Source organism: Carya illinoinensis, chromosome 6 (genome assembly GCF_018687715.1).
Source record: "Carya illinoinensis cultivar Pawnee chromosome 6, C.illinoinensisPawnee_v1, whole genome shotgun sequence".
NCBI lineage: Eukaryota > Viridiplantae > Streptophyta > Magnoliopsida > Fagales > Juglandaceae > Carya > Carya illinoinensis.
In genome coordinates this window covers 27,059,822-27,076,739 of record NC_056757.1, presented here as the reverse complement: position 1 = coordinate 27,076,739, position 16,918 = coordinate 27,059,822, and the positions used below count along the sequence as shown (strand labels likewise).

At 39.5% G+C, this 16,918-nt stretch overlaps 2 long non-coding RNA genes across 2 annotated transcripts; both read right to left on the bottom strand.

Annotated features, from left to right (window-relative positions):
- Window positions 1-7,727: 7,727 nt before the first annotated feature.
- LOC122313159 lies at window positions 7,728-8,124 on the bottom strand. The gene is made up of 3 exons (XR_006243308.1): window positions 8,064-8,124; window positions 7,868-7,966; window positions 7,728-7,775 (listed from the first exon to the last, which is right to left on the bottom strand). It is a non-coding gene; the product is annotated as an uncharacterized LOC122313159 (long non-coding RNA).
- Window positions 8,125-9,892: 1,768 nt separating this feature from the next.
- LOC122314160 lies at window positions 9,893-11,297 on the bottom strand. The gene is made up of 3 exons (XR_006243626.1): window positions 11,090-11,297; window positions 10,751-10,846; window positions 9,893-10,297 (listed from the first exon to the last, which is right to left on the bottom strand). It is a non-coding gene; the product is annotated as an uncharacterized LOC122314160 (long non-coding RNA).
- Window positions 11,298-16,918: the final 5,621 nt, after the last annotated feature.

Sequence of the window (16,918 nt, the reverse complement as noted above, 5' to 3'; positions counted from 1 at the left end):
GTGTTCCTTGCATCGAGATGAATCCGTTGCCACAAATCACGCGCCCCTAGAAGGTCAGCGCGTGCATCTGCTGTCATTCACGCGCCCCCACGCGCATCGGAGGTTGAAGACGATTGAGATACATGCGCCCACGCGCCCCCACGCGCTCCAGAGGTTGAAGATGTGTGACGGACACTCGCCTCACGCGCCCTACAGAGGTTCAGCGCGTGTAATACACGCGCCTCACTCTCCCTCACGTGCACACAGTGCTGTAGCGCGTGTAATCCACGCGCCCTCTCGCCGCCCACTCGCACTGTGCAGCGCGTGCGTCCCACGCGCCAAACAGATCACAATCGTCCATTTTTTAGATCCATTTTCTGCTTGATCTAAGCCATTCGGAGTCCGATTTCAACAATCAAATAGTGCTTTCCTACTATTTGGATCGTTCCAGACTCATCCGTACAGTTAGAATTTTGAAATTTTGAGTCTAAATTTTTTAAATTAAAATGGAAGGATCTGGAAGAGACAGGAGCTCTGAACACGCCAGTAGCTCAGGACGTCGGTCCATTGTGTCAAATGCCAAGTTTGAAGTTGAAAAATTTGATGGAACAAGTAACTTCAGCATGTGGCAGTGTGAAGTCATGGACGTGTTGATCCAACAAGAGTTGGATATTGCATTGGGAGGAAAGCCAGATGATATGACTGATCAAGGTTGGAAGAAGCTTAATACTCAAGCTTGTAGTACAATCCGATTATGCCTTACCAAAGAACAAAAATATTTTGTCATGAGAGAGACAGATGCTAGGGTACTTTGGCAGAAATTGGAGGATAAGTTCATGAAGAAGAGCATTGAGAGCCTTTTGCACTTGAAGAAGAAGCTCTTCAGATTCCAATTTCGTGAAGGTATTTCAATGTCTGAACATCTGAATAATTATAACCAAATTCTTGCTGATTTGTTAAACTTGGATGTTAAGACCGTAGATGAAGGGTTTGAGGCGAGGAAACTTGTATTTCTTGCAAGGAAATACTGTTGATGGAAGAGCTTCCACAGGCTGTGAAAAGCTAGATGAGACTGATGCCGACACCACCAGTCTTTGGCATATGCGTATGGGACACGCAGGAGAAAAAACTTTGCAAACACTGGTGAAACAATGTTTACTCAAAGGTGCCAAGACAGGTAAACTGTCTTTCTGTGAGCACTGTGTATTGGGGAAGCAGAGGCGGATCAAGTTTGGAACTGCAGTACACAATACACAGGGAATTCTTGACTATGTGCATTCCGATGTTTGGGGACCTACCCAAAATGCATCTTTGGGAGGTAAACATTGGTTTGTAACTTTTGTTGATGATTATTCTTGTCGTGTGTGGGTGTATACGATGAAGAATAAAGATGAAGTGCGGAAAATCTTCCTTGATTGGAAGAAAATGGTTGAGACTCAGACCGACAGGAAGATCAAGCGGCTCAGATCTGATAATGGAGGTGAGTACACTTCAGACTCCTTCATGTAAGTATGCCGGAGAGAGGGAATTGTCAGACACTCCACGGTACGAGGTACACCGCAGCAGAACAGTGTGGCATAATGAATGAATCGTACTTTATTAGAGAAAGTGCAATGTATGTTGCTGAATGCTGGATTCAGTAAACAATTTTGGGTTGAAGCTGTGACCTATGCCTGTCAGCTCATCAACCGACTACCCGCAACTGCCAATGATGGAAAGACACCCATTGAAATGTGAAGAGGTAAACATGCTACTGATTATGACTTTTTACACATTTTTGGATGTCCTGATTACTATCATTCTAAAGAAAGTAAGCTTGATCCTAGAGCCAAGAAAGCAAAATTCTTGGGCTTTAGTACCGGTGTAAAAGGGTATAGACTCTGGTGTGTAGAGTCCAAAAAGGTAATCATCAGTAGAGATGTTACATTCAACGAATCTGAGATGCTTAAGTCACATAAGCATAAAGATTCCAGTGAAGGCAGCAGTGATGGTGAAACATCAGATGATTAACAGAGTGTGAAGTTTATTTCAAAGAAGTTGGGAAAGCATGGACAAGATGAGGTTGATAATCCAGTCATAGTACCTCCAAGTCAACTTGAGTCAATAGCAACCAACAGACCGAGACGAGAGAAACGTGTACCGACACGTTATGCAGACTATATGACATATGCATTACCAGCTGAACCGGGTGAGATCCCAACCACTTACAGAGAAGCCGTATAGTCCAGTGAACAAGTTGAATGGACAAAGGCGATGAATGAAGAGATGCAGTCTCTTCACCAGAACCAGACTTGGGAGCTTGTGCCGCTTCCAAAAGAAAAGAAGACAATTGATTGTAAGTGGATCTTCAATTAGAAAGATGATCAAGCTGCTAAAAGTGGAGTGCGATACAAAGCTAGGTCGGTAGCCAAAGGCTACGCTCAGACAGAGGGAATTGACTACAGTGAAGTATTCTCTCCTGTTGTGAAGCATTCATCCATTCGGATATTGCTAGCTTTGGTTGCACAATATGATCTTGAGTTAGCACAGCTTGATGTAAAGACAGCTTTCTTACATGGTGATCTGGAAGAGGAGATTTATCTGTCTCAACCAAAAGGATTCAAAGAAGCTAGCAAAGAGAATTGGGTATGCAGTCTGAAGAAGTCTCTCTATGGCTTGAAGCAGTCACCTCGGCAATGGTATAAGCGTTTCGACCACTTTTTTGTTGGATCTGAAATACACTCGTTGCCAATACGATCATTGTGTATATTTTAAAAAACTTGCAAATGGATCTTTCATTTATTTGCTTTGATATGTAGATGATATGTTAATTGCATGTAAAAGCAAGGGGGAGATAGATCGCTTAAAAACTCAGTTAAGTAATGAATTTGAAATGAAAGATCTAGGAGAAGTACGAAGAATACTGGGGATGGAGATCAGCCGAGATAGGGTGAAAGGTACAGTTCAACTTACTCAGAAGCAGTATCTGAAGAGAATACTGCAACGATTCAACATCGACTTGAAGACGAAGTCGGTGAGTACTCCTATGGCCCCATATTTCAAGCTCAGTGCATTGCAGTCTCCTAAAACTGATGAAGAGTGGGACTACATGAGGAATGTCCCATATGCAAGTGTTGTTGGAAGCTTAATGTATGCCATGGTGTGTACACGACCTGATATCTCCCAGGCCGTTAGCTTAGTTAGTCGCTATATGCATAATCCTGGAAAGGTTCATTGGCATGCGGCTAAGTGGATTCTACGGTATATTGCTGGGACCGTAGATGTTGGTTTGAGGTTCGAGAAGAGTGAAGATAGTCTAGTAACTGGATATGTTGACTCAGACTATGCAGGTGATCTTGACAAACGACGATCGACAACTGGTTATGTGTTCACTATGGCTGGAGGACCAGTTAGTTGGCGATCAACTTTGCAGTCAACAATTGCACTATCATCAACTGAGGCTGAATACATGGCTGTAACAGAAGTCGTGAAAGAAACTATTTGGTTACAGGGATTGGTAACAGATTTGGGCTTTGAGCAGCAAGAGGTTACCATTTACTGTGATAGTCAGAGTGCAATTCATTTGGCCAAGAATCAAGTATATCACTCTCGAACAAAACATATAAATGTCCGATTTCACTTTGTACGTGAAATATTAGAAGAATATGACATCAAACTTCAGAAGATTAGCACTGAAGATAATCCAGCAGATATGTTGATGAAGGTCGTCACAGAGATCAAGTTCCAACACTGTTTGGACTTGATCAATATTGTACACTGCTGAGCACCCTCAGGTGCATTGGAGCGCATTCAACAACGGAAGTCTCTCATGTCAAAGAATGAGGTGCATTCATTTGAAGAATGAATCAGTTTGTAAGCATCCTGGTATGGCACACTTGGGTGGAGGGGGTGATTGTTGAATAAACCCCCCAAGTGTGAAATGGGTTTGGGTTTGCAGCCACCCACCCCATGCTCACCAACCGTCCACCAACCCACTCACCTCCAGAGGCGCTTCTGGTCAAGAGGAGTGGGTGTGTGTCCCCCCATTGCTCTCCTATAAAAGGAGAGCTCTGCTAGTGTAATTGATGTAGTGGGTGAAGAGAGAAAGAGGGACGTGAGAGAGAGAAATAGAATTTTGTATAGTGTTTTGTAAATCTCGTACAAATTCTATAAAAGAGGCTCCAGTGGATGTAACCAATTTGCTGAACCACTTTAAAATTGTCTTGTGTGATTTTTGGACAGGCCGGAGGCACAACATAACACATGTACATGTACAAGATTGATAATGCGTCCTCTCAAGATGGAGTATGTGTTATTAAATATTACACCCATCTTGCGAAGATGCATGGATGATTGGTCAGAACCAAAGTCTTAATTTAGTAAGGATGTCATCCAACTGGGTAGAGGATGAAACATGTAGTGTTAATACGTCTGGATTGAACCAAATCTTGAACTAGATGACAATCAATATCTATGTGTGATCTGTTTGCTTCTTGCGCTCGTGGAAGACCCGGTTGGTAGCAATGTAAATTAAGGGCAATATCTTTGTTGTCACAAAAGAGCAAGTTGTAAGGATATGAGACCTTCACTAATAAATATTTAAGCAGAGTTGAAAGCCATAGCAGTTCACAACAAGTTGATGCCGTGGATCTATTGTTTTCGGCTTCTGCTGATGAACGAAACATAGCGACTTCTTTCTTTTGTTCTCTTCTAAAACTACCCTTTAGATCCTTTACTTGCTCTTCCTGATCACTACAACAATCTTCTTCATGTCTTGCATCAAGCCATGAGGATGCTAGAGTTTCAATTTTGTTGGATGATTCCCTTATCTGAAATTGGGGCTAGCACTCTATCGAACTTAACTCCATGCTTGAGTGTTCGGGATGATCCCTCACTTTTATGTTAACTAGTTGCTACTCCAATGTTTGCTACTCCACTTCCCCATGCTACAAGGAAACTTACCTATTACGGCGCTTTTTGTTATGCTGCAAAAGAAATCACCGGGAATGCTTTCTAATAGTGACGTTTTGTGCATCACTGTTGAAGTCTAGCATGGAATAACGTAAAACCCAAGAGAGAACAGTCCATCAACCTATTGCGTCGAGTTCTCTTCCTATTACGGCACCCAAGTCGACGCAAAAACAGTTGGGTTTCTCGCGGCTTCGTAATGAGAGTTTATTATGGTGAATTAATATAAACAGCCACTACAAATCGAGGTATTTCATTTTGCGGGTGGGATTTTTCCCTTTCTTCCCACCATAATAACCTCCCTCTACTATTCTTGTTTCCATTTCCCCTTTCCCAAACGAGTAGTGCCTATATCAGTGAAGGGATTCCGTGCCTGAATAGTACTCCGAATTCTAAGGTGATTGGGAAGGTAAATAAAGACCTAACTTTACACAAGCTAAATCTCTCTCGCGGAAATGACAAACAGAAGGTAAATAAATCTCTAACTATGCGGTTTAGGGTTTTTGGATTTAGCTTATACTTTTGGTGTTTTTTACGTACTGTGGTTCCCTTATTAATCTAGTTTGTAAATATGGGCATTCCTTGGATGAAGATTCATGTGCAAGACTTGGAGGAAGGATCTACAATTAATTTGACATCCCTAATTTCTTTTAATTTTAATTAGTTATTTTACTAATTATTTTATTGGTTCCTTTAATTTAAATTTTATTATTATTATTATTATAGTATTTTATCATTTTTATTGTTTAAATTGAGTAATTTATTTTAATGTGCTTTTCTTGTCATTGATTATTGTCTATTATTTATTGGTTCTTTATTTTAAATTATTTTTATTGTCACTAAATTGTTGTGTTTTATTTGTCTTTTTACTTATTTTAAGTTAGTTAACTTTATGCTTATTTTCTCACCATTGGATCAGTTTTAAGACCCCAAGATGAAGGGCCTGGATTAAAATCCAAGTCACTTTCTTTTCTTTCCCATTTTCCTTTCTTTCCCTCTCACTCTTCCCTCTCCCCTGCACCAGATGGAAAGCCCCCTGCCTGATCCACTCCTTCAGATAGCGGCTCCGCCACTACCTAGCTGGATCGCCACCACCCACCGATGCAGCCCACGCTGGCGACCTTCCCCCCACCATTGGCCTCTTCCCTCACAACCTCTCTCTCTCTCTCTTCGCAGCACACCCAACTCGTTGCTCCCTCTCCCTGATCTCCTTCTCCTCCATGCTCCACCATGATGCCATCGTAGCCCAGCCCCTCACAGCATGCCGACAGTCACCTCCACCGTTAATCTCTCTTCCTCGAAGCCTGTAGCTCCTCGCGATAATCTTTATCTCTTGCGCTCTCCTCTACCTCGCATAGCCCTCTAGCCCATCTCTCTCTCTCTCTCTCTCTCTCTCTCTCTCTCTCTCTCTCTCTCTCTCTCTCTCTCTCTCTCTCTCTCTTTCTCTCTCCCCCCTTCCTCCTCAAATTTACCCACTTTGGCCTCGATCTGCCGTCCAGGCTGCCACCCACAGCTTTCAAGCACCACCACCAACTCCATTGCACCTCCCTCAACTCTCCATGGCTAGCCAGTAGCCCTTGAAACTTCCCCTTCATTTTTCCAGTTTTGAAACCCACTACCAACACTTGAAAAACACTGCTCTGCCACTTTTGGTGTCACATTTGATCTTCCCGAATTGCCTTTATGTTGTAAGTAATTTTTCAAAAAACTTTATGAGATTTAAATATATTTTTCTTGAATCTGTTTGGTTGTGTTCAACCTTGGGTCTGAGGAGTGTGGACTTTTGGGTTAGATTGGAGGTTGGGTATATTTGTGGAGTTTGGTAGTATTTCGGTTTCTTTTATTTGTTGTGTAGTGCGTCATGTCATTCATTATTATGCTTCATGCATTTTTATATGTTATGAATGAAAACTGAGTTTTCATATTGATAAATGATTTTTGGGTATATGCGTATCACGACCCCAAGTCGAGATTGGGCATTATTTCTGTGGAGCTCATCTAGTCATTCAAGAGTGGGTAAAACTAACTGACGTCCCTTGGGATTGTTCGAGATGGTAAAAATCTTGTGCTGACTCTGTGGCCCCTTTGCTGGTCGGAACTAGAGGATACTTGGTCACGAACACGTTGGGTGTAGAGTTGGGCATCACTAGTTTCGAAATCATACGTAGGGGTGTGCTCCGATTCCGACTAAGTCGGAATCGGAACCCCGACTTCCGATTCCGACTTTTGTCGGAATCGAAATCGAGCTCCGATTCCGATTCCGACTGGAATCGGAGTCCGCCTCTGTTCGGAAGTCGGAATTCCGACTACCGATCGGAATTCCGACTTCCGATGAGGCGGAATTCCGACTCCAGTCGGAATTCCGAATTCCGATCGGTAGTCGGAATTCCGACTTCTTTAGTATGATAGGTTTTATCTTATTTTAAATTTAATTATATACTAATTTATGTATTAGTTTAATGTGATTAATCAAAAAGTAAATTTTAACTTGAAATAATATTAATTTAAATTTATGATTAATTTACTAATTAATCAAACTTGCATTATGAGAGATATAGTACTTATATATATATAGATATCTGTGTGTGTGTATATACTATATATATAGGCGGCTCATGATCTAGCTAGCTCCCTTCGCATTTTCGGCTCATGAGTTTTATTACATACAAATGAATTTGCATACCGATCTGCATATTAATATTATACATAATTCAGAAGATCATAAACAATGAATAATAGAAATAACAGCCGAGTTCAAAGTTTGATTAAACAGTCCATAAGAACAAACATTTTGATTCAACCAAAAAAGAAACATCATTTGCAGCATCGTAGTTGGTCATTTGAAGTACCTGAAATTAAGATAAAAAAAAATTCAATCAATAAATGTAACCAAATATTGATTCAGAAAATTGAAACGGAATTAAAAGTAAAATTTAATTACCATTAATACCAAGGACGGAATAAGTTAATTCTGATATCAACTTATCTTTATCCATACTCCATCAGTCATCAGCAACTATACTGGGGTTCACAATTACATCTGTGAAATGATAAAAAGATATAAATTAAATAAATTAGTATAATCATAAAAATAATTAAAATAATCAATAATAAAAAAACAAGTAAAATATGGTTACCATCTTCAAGCCTATAGCTCTCATCGTCAATGCCAATGCTATCTAGTCCAAGGGGTGTATCACTGATCCAGTTCTGTGTGCAAACGAGGGCCTCCACAGTTGACGGTGACAAAGAACTCCGGAAAGCATCCAACACTCGACCTCCAGTGCTAAACGCCGACTCAGATGCAACCGTCGTAATAGGAATGGCTAGCACATCTCGGGCAATACGGGAAAGGACTGGATACTTGACGGAATTAGCCTTCCACCAAATGCATATCTTAAATGCAGGACTAGGTGCCTCGACCTCTTCCATAAAATACCGTTCAACCTCTGAAGTACACCCCATAATATTCTTCGACGCAACAAGCTGATGATACTCATTCATGATGTCGTAATTCTGACGGCGTCGAGGCAATGCACCTACTGGGCTAAAGTCATCAGAGGGAGGTGTCGGAGTCACGTGTGAGGTACCCGCTGAAGATGAAGGCTGTCCACTATTTTTGTAATGGAAGTACAAGTCATCGAGATCAGTTTTAAGCGATGTAACAAACGATGCAGCCTTCATTGCCCCAAGGACGGAATTTGCCCAATATTCTATCACGGCCAACTTGAATCGGGGGTCAAGGATCACAGCCACAAAGAGTAATCTATTTATCTTCTCAACTTGCCCCCAATATTTATTATATTTGGACAGCATCCTCTGAGCCATACCAGATAGAAGTCCGCTAGGGTCATCACAACCATCTTCCAAGTGGTGGTGTAGTGTCGAGATCTGACTGAACCACAAGTTTGCAGTCGTGTATGCGGATCCAGATATTTTCATTGTAATATCATAAAAAATCTGCAAAAATGTAACAAAAAATCCTACACTCGTCCAATCATGTGTGTCCGGCGGACCGAGCCCCTTTCCGGCAGGCTCCAGCAAAGCATACTTAAGGCCCCCATCTTCCACCTCCATCCGCTCAAATACTTTCTGGTACCTCTGTGCCACATCTAACATCATATATGTAGAGTTCCATCGAGTGGGAACGTCCAAGCATAGCGTCCGTGAATGTTTTATCCCAAGTTGTTCTTCTATTGCCCTGAATTTTTTCAGCCGTTGGGGAGAAGCCCTCACATACCGCACAATGTTGCGGACTTTTGTAATGGAATCATCAAACTCTTTTAAGCCCTCAGTCACAATCAGGTTGATTATGTGAGCACAACAACGAACATGGATAAACTCATGGTCCCGGATGACATCATCTCTCACTCTCGTATTCCGCTTGAACCATTTAATTGCAGTATCATTGGCACTAGCATTGTCAACTGTAATGCACAAAACTTTCTGAATTCCCCAATCTTTCAAGCAATCATCCATTGCCGCCCCAATTGATGCACCCTTATGATCACTGATTTCTTTGAATCCAATAATCCGTTTTTTTAAAATCCATGAACTGTCAATGTAGTGTGCTGTAATACACATGTATGAAACATTCTGTATAGACGTCCATGTGTCAGTCGTAAATGAGACTCTCTGGCCAGTCCTCACAAACATTTGCCTCATCTCAGCCTTCTCTTTTAAATGCCTTTTCATACAATCCCGCATCACTGTATACCGTGACGGCATTGGGAATCGTGGCTCAATGAGCTTGACAAACTTTCGGAACCCTCTTCTTTCAACTGTCATAAAAGGCATCTCATCTTCAATGATCATCTCGGCAAGCGCATCTCTCAACAACTTCTCACTGTATTGAGGGATGGTCATTTTCTTAACTTGCGTACCATCAGTCGCAGTAGAAGTTTCATAACTCAGCGTTGTCTGATCTTTGGCCGCCAATCCCTTCGCTATCTTATACCTGTGGCAACCATTTAGATGTGATATCAATCCAGTAGTGCCTTGTTTCTTTGAATGACATCCAACTTCTTGGCCACAATGGTTGCACGCCGCGTGCGGTTCCGAGGGATCACCGTCAACCTTGGTGAAATGTTCCCACGTCCACGATCTTTTTTTATTTGATCGTGGACGTGGTGGCTTGGCACTCGCGGATGGAGGTGGTACATCCGGCTCATCCCCAATACCCATCTCAGCCTCCTCATTAAATGTATCTTCATCTTCTATATTTACCGGCATTGGGAATCGACTACTTGCACATGAAGTTTGTGTTCTGGAAGAGGGTCTCGATCTCGGTGTTGGGGACGCCCGAGACGGCATTGTGGCATCCTGATCCTGTTCTGGGGTCCCATATGGTTCTTCCTCCATAGCTTCAAATCTGTCACATATATAGAAAACCAAATTAATAAGCATGGTTTATCGTCTTACATTCAGATACCCAAAAAAACAATGAAAATACAAGTTTTGATTGAATGTAAGACGGCAAACTAAAATATCAAGCTAGACGGCAAACTGGATCTAACGTATCCTACTAAGATCCTAGGTTATAATAGCCCTCCATGTAGAATCCTCAAACTTAGCCCATGGAGCTGACTGATTCATATCAGCATAACTCTATTGAAATTTGTATAATTATAACTAAATCCATGAACTGTCAGTTTTTTAAAACTAACCTTGATTTAAAATTTTCTCAACTCATTATTTAAACTTGTAAGCAACATTCGAGCACCAGAGCTTGATTTGTATGATATGAGTCCATATTTGCTCTAGAGCCTTCTTCTTTTTGGCAAGTGAATAAAGAGTTAAATAAGAAAATTGAGAGATTTAATACCCTAAGTCTGTGATCCCCTCCAATTATCTTGATGCACCTACTGATAAATGGCTTGTATTTCTGTGGTTGATCGAATCTCCTCACCAAAGACCAAACCTGGCAGAATATATCAAGCATCAAAAATTAAAAGGCGCTCAAATACAACATTCCAACAGTCACCTTTCCAAAAAAAAAGATAGTATTCAAGCTCTAAACTTCTCAATGAACAAAACTCGTTTCTTCATCAGAAAAATTTATATATTTAATAGAGCTGCACGATCTAATTTATTTCCTACAATTTCTCATCACCTATAAATCATACTTTTATTCAATGATAACGGATTTGACAAAGAAACTGACCTAGTAAACAGTAGGAACCTCTCTACACATTAATAATGCAAATGAGGTGGCACGATCTATCCTTCCAAGCCATCCAAAATTCTGTTCTTTGTATCATCTCGGAGACTTAGTTGAGAGACACTTTCCACAGGAAACAAGCTTCAGCAATGAATGTGGCTTTCGTGTCCTGATTTTCAAACGTGAAAGCTGCAGATGCCAATGCACATAAGCACCATCCTCAAGTAATCATTATCTAACTATTTGTCATACTGCAATTGAACTTGAATAAAAAAGGAAAAAACTATTGATCTTAATGCATAATTTAACCAACTTACCAATTAATATATACAACTAGAGAAATCTTGCAAAGACAATAATGGGGAAGTCTTATCAAAACAACCTCGGAAATGACTGGCACTAGGTCCAACCAATTATAGAAAAAGCAATAGATGTAAGTACGTTCTTTTACATTAACATGATTTCCATTTTTTTTTTACCATGCACTTGACCAAGCTAATATTTCTCAAAGAAAAGACAAATCCTAATATGGCCTTGAAAAACATGGAGCATAACTCTGGAAAGAACATGATACCTGAAAATTCTAACACACTTTAAATGAGGTGGCAACTAGCAACACCAAGCATAGGCATAGGTATAGGCATATTATTCAGAGAAGAAGGTACTTGGTGTTGGTTGAAGTATATTAGAATAGGCCGATAATACTTCAATTGAGCCACCATAAAACACATTTATGAGTCTGGGTTTCTGAAATGAACAAGGGGGAAGGGTTGGCTTTTCGACAATTCTCCTAGCCTGCCTGATTGTAATTAATAAGCACAGCTGAGCACGAACAACTATGGGGTTAAGCATATCCATCATGCAATACACACCCAATTTCCTAAGGATTTTTCTACCTCATGCCTTTTCAATTATCCCCTTTTTGCTATTATGTTGCTCTCAGTCGAAATAATCAAAACCATTTATACCCTATGCACACTTTATATACACATTTTATTATTAAGATCCTCACAATCTTCCAATGGACCATCCACAAGAACATCATTAATTCCCATTTGAATGTCACATGAGGGGGTTTCACACCAATGCAAATCTGTTAGCCACATATTCCTTGTGGAATTTACACTAACACCAATAGGATTTGGAGAAGCATTCATGTGCTATGAGTTAAGTAACTTTCCTTGAAATTAATAATCTTGCAATTTGATGACGGTTGTCGTCGTTTCCTTTATAAAAGATATCTAGAGATCAAATTCTCAATATTTTCAACTCTTTAATTACAAATTGAAAAAAAATAAGTCATGGGTTTAGAAAAGAATTATAAAAGAACATAATTGCCACAATGTTTATATCCTTCATTATCACGCTTCAAATTTCCTAATGAGACCACATCTAACATCAAAAAAATCGTTTCTTTGTGTAAAAGTATTTTTTAGCTAATGTATTATCAAAGCCCCAATTCACACAGTAAAATTTCTTCATATTAAGCCTATTCCGTTTCTTTGTGACATTTCCACAAATAGGTTGCCTTCAATGGCCAAAATCACAAACAAATAAAATACTAAAAATGAAAAACGGTTCCTCAATACATAATCATTTCACAACTCAGTTCACCATTCAGTGCATTCACAGAAAAATTCCATACATCCAATCTAATCCATTTAAAATTTTAAATTCGGAATACACATTACAATTTACACAAGTCACCAGTTTTTACCTTTTGGAGAAAACTGGTCGGATTCGGCGGACGGAGTCACGGTGGGGGGCGGCGATGGCAGTCTACAGCGGACGGAGTCACGGTGGGGGGCGGCGGCTTCGTGTGGCGTGCGGCGTGAGAGCACTGAGAGGTCTGTGCCTCTGTGGAGCAAAATGGTTTAATGGAGATCGGCAAAATGGAGGTCTGTGAGGCGTGAGCTGTGTCCGGCTGAGGTAAGTCATAAGTGGTTCCTCAAAACGGCATCGTTCCCATTTAAATGGAACGACGCCGTTCCGTTTTACTTGTACAAATATTCCAGCTGCAAAACGACGTCGTTTTGCAGCTGGAATATTTTTTTTAAAAAAGTCGGAAGTCAGAATTCGGAATTCGGAACCAACTGGGTACCGATTCCGATTCCGACTTCCGAGTCGGAATCGGTAGTCTTCCGATTCCGATCCCGAGTACCGAATATTCCGATTCCGCCGGAGTCGGAATCGGAGCGGAAATCGGTCGGAATCGGAAGTCCCGGAATTTTGAACACCCCTAATCATACGCACGGTCGTTATCCATGGTGTGATGAAAGGATCTAGGGTGTGCGGATAGTCCCAATAGGAGATTATGGTGCATACTGGATAATTTGGATAATGGGCTGTTTTCTGAAAAAATGGCTATTGTTTATTTTAATGGACTTGTTTTAGGCCAAATGAGATTTTTGGCGTACGTTAGAAAAATTTTCATTTTCGAAGGAAATGATGTTTTAGTCTCATGTATGTTTCAGCATGTGTCTGCATACATGTTGGTTGTTTAAATGTGTTTTTATTTCTTGAATTGTTTGATCGGTTACTTATTGAGACTCATAATCTCACGTGATATTCCTATCCTATGGTTCTGTTTTATGGAATCGTAGATTTCGATACAGATGAAGACGTCGAGCCTGAGGCTTTGACTCTATCGGAGGAGTGACTTGGGGTCACTTGTTGGCAGTGAGATTTATTTCCCATTTTTTGGCTGTTTATTTTGTCTTTGTATTATATTTTACTTGATAACTATATAATCTTTTAAAAGGTTTTTATTTTAGTGAATCTATATTTAAAATTCTGGTACTTAGTTGATTATCTTTTATTTATCTACTGTGATTTTTGTTGTACATTTTTTACATGTACACATACTTAGCACTTGTCGTTGGGGTGTATGACCCATGTTGTCAAAATCTTGGTGTCACGATTCCCACCTTTCTGTACGTGGGAGTCAAGGGCACAACAATTAAGCTATGAGAGTATTGGCAATGGCCTAGTCCAAATTTTGACTAAAGTTAGAACTATTAATTAAAGTTTAAACTAATAGAGATAATGACTCACGTTAGACTAGCCATCCAAAATTCAAAATAATAATATAATATTATATATTTAAATAATAATTTTAATTTTTTTAATATTTTGCAAATACACTCTTCATATATTAATTAATAATTTAATTTTTACTTAAAATTATTGTTTCTTAACTATTTTTTTTCTTAACCTAATTATCCAACAAACACATTTTGCCAATTCTTCTCACACCCAACAATTACATATACAATTTTTGCCAACATTTCTTCTTTCCAACATCCACATTTACAATTTTGTGAAAGCAACTAACACATATGTCAACATTTATTTTACCCAATAATCACATATATAATTTTTGCCAGCATTTCTTCTTCCCAACATTCACATTTACAATTTTGTGAAAGCAACTAACACATATGCCAACATTTCTTTTATCCAATAGTCACATCTACAATTCTTTAAACTAACAAACACTTCCACAAACTATTCTTTTTTTCTATCCAACAATCATATCTACAATTCTACAAGACTAACAAATACAAATTCTCTTCACTTATTCTACTCACCAATCATATCTACAATAGGTTGATAACCAAAATTCATCATTTTGCCAACTTTTTTAGTTGTAGCTAATAGTTGAGGACTAATCCCTATAGATAGACCCATCCTCTATCTACACTCATAAAAAACTAAACTTTCTTCCAATACCTCAATTTTTCTTCCCTCAATTTGTTATAGATCCCTCTTCAGATATTGATCATATTTTATATAATGATTATTTTGATCATGAGTTAGATATGATTCAAGCAATTGCTCTTCATGGTTTACAAAGGGCTACCGAGGGGGCATCTTCTCTGTCTCGTCCTAATCCTCAACGTCGTATGTTCATCAGATGTAATTCATTGGAAGGTCATCAATGCCTTTGGAATGATTACTTTGCTGAACATTCAATATATCCACCCAATCTTTTTAGGAGGAGGTTTCGATTGAGTGGTGAGCTTTTTTTATGCACACATTTTGTAGTAGTCTCCCACGATGATTTTTTTGTTCAAAAGAGATATGCTAGTGGGAGGTTTGGATTGTCTTCCCTTCAGAAGCTGATTACAGCGATTAGAATGTTGGCATATGGGGTAACTACATATTTGATGGATGAGTATGTCAGATTCGGAGAAAGCACTGCATGATTGAGTATGAAGAAATTTGTTAAGGCGATTGTGTCAATTTTTTAGGGTGAGTACTTGAGATCTCCAAATAGTAGCGATATGGCAAGGTTACTAAATGTTGGACAAAGACGTAGGTTTCCAGGAATATTGGGTAACATTGATTGCATGCACTGGAAATGAAAAAACTGTACTAGTGCTTGGAAAGGTATGTACTCTGGTCATGCAAATCAACCAACTATTATTTTGGAGACTGTTGCATTATCGATCTTTGGATATGGCATGTTTTTTTTAGTTTGCCTGGGTCTCATAATGACATCAACGTACTTGATTGATCTTTTGTTTTTGCTACGTTGGCCGAAGGTCATGCTCCTTTGTGCAATTACATGATCAATGGTCACAAATATACAATGGGATATTATTTTGCTGACGGTATATATCCTTCGTGGGCAACATTAATGTAAACAATTTCTGCTTCACAGGAAAATAAGAAAAAACATTTTGCTACTTGCTACGAGTTTGCAAGGAAGGATGTGAGGCCTGCCTTTGGAGTACTCCAAGGAAGACTTGCAATTGTGTGTGGACCTACTAGGTATTTTAAGCCTGACGTTCTAAAAGATATTATGTACGCATGCATTATTTTACACAATATGATCATTGAATATGAGCGTCATCTATATCTCGGGGCTGAGTAGTTCACTTACAAATATGATACCCCAAATGAGCCAATTTCACGCGATAATATACCTAAGTTCGTGGAGTTCATTGTGCAACATCATCGAATTAGAGACAGAGGCACTCATAATCAACTCCAGAATGACCTTATCAAGCATTTATGGAGTACTCGTGGTAGATCATAATTTCCTCACCGATAATGTGGAATGACTTGTTACTTGTTGTAGTGCTTATAATGCTTTTTTTTTTTTTTAAGTGTTGTAATTTGTAGTACTTTTATAATTTAAATGTTTTTTTTTTAAAGAAAGAGTTAGAGTCACCTGTCTAAGAGCGACTCTTTCCTAATTTTATTAATAACTCTCACTTGTAGCGGACGAAAACCGAGATTACAAATCAAGCGTCTAGGGATTACAAAGAAATCACAGCATGCAAAAAAGACCAAACCAACACAAAAACAAGCACAACAAAACACAAGCACCAACAAAAAAGAGAACAACACTAACTAAAATGAAGCGAAGGCATACTAGAGTAGTCCTTGTGAATAAGCCCTCGCAGCACTCAGGGAGTCTCCATCAAGTGGGAAAAAACCGAATCAACACCAGAAGCCCCATGTTTTGCCAACCAATCTGCGACTTTATTACCCTAACGAAAAACATGATGAACCAAACAATTTACTCCACATCTTTTACTCCTCCACCAAGAAATGACAGTCATAGAATCTAGTTCAATTTCCACATAATTGGGAGATAAAGCTTTACAAACCTGGAGCCTGTGAAGGAGAGCTAAGAGCTTTGCCTAATTATTAGAACCTGTACCAATAAAAGAAGAAAATGCATGTATTAAAGTACCATGATCATTACGAATAATCCCCCCACACCTGAGGCACCCGGGTTGCCCAAACTACTACCATCTGTGTTCAATTTAACCCAACCAACTGATGGGTGTTACCAAGTAATAGCTTTGCATCGCCGTA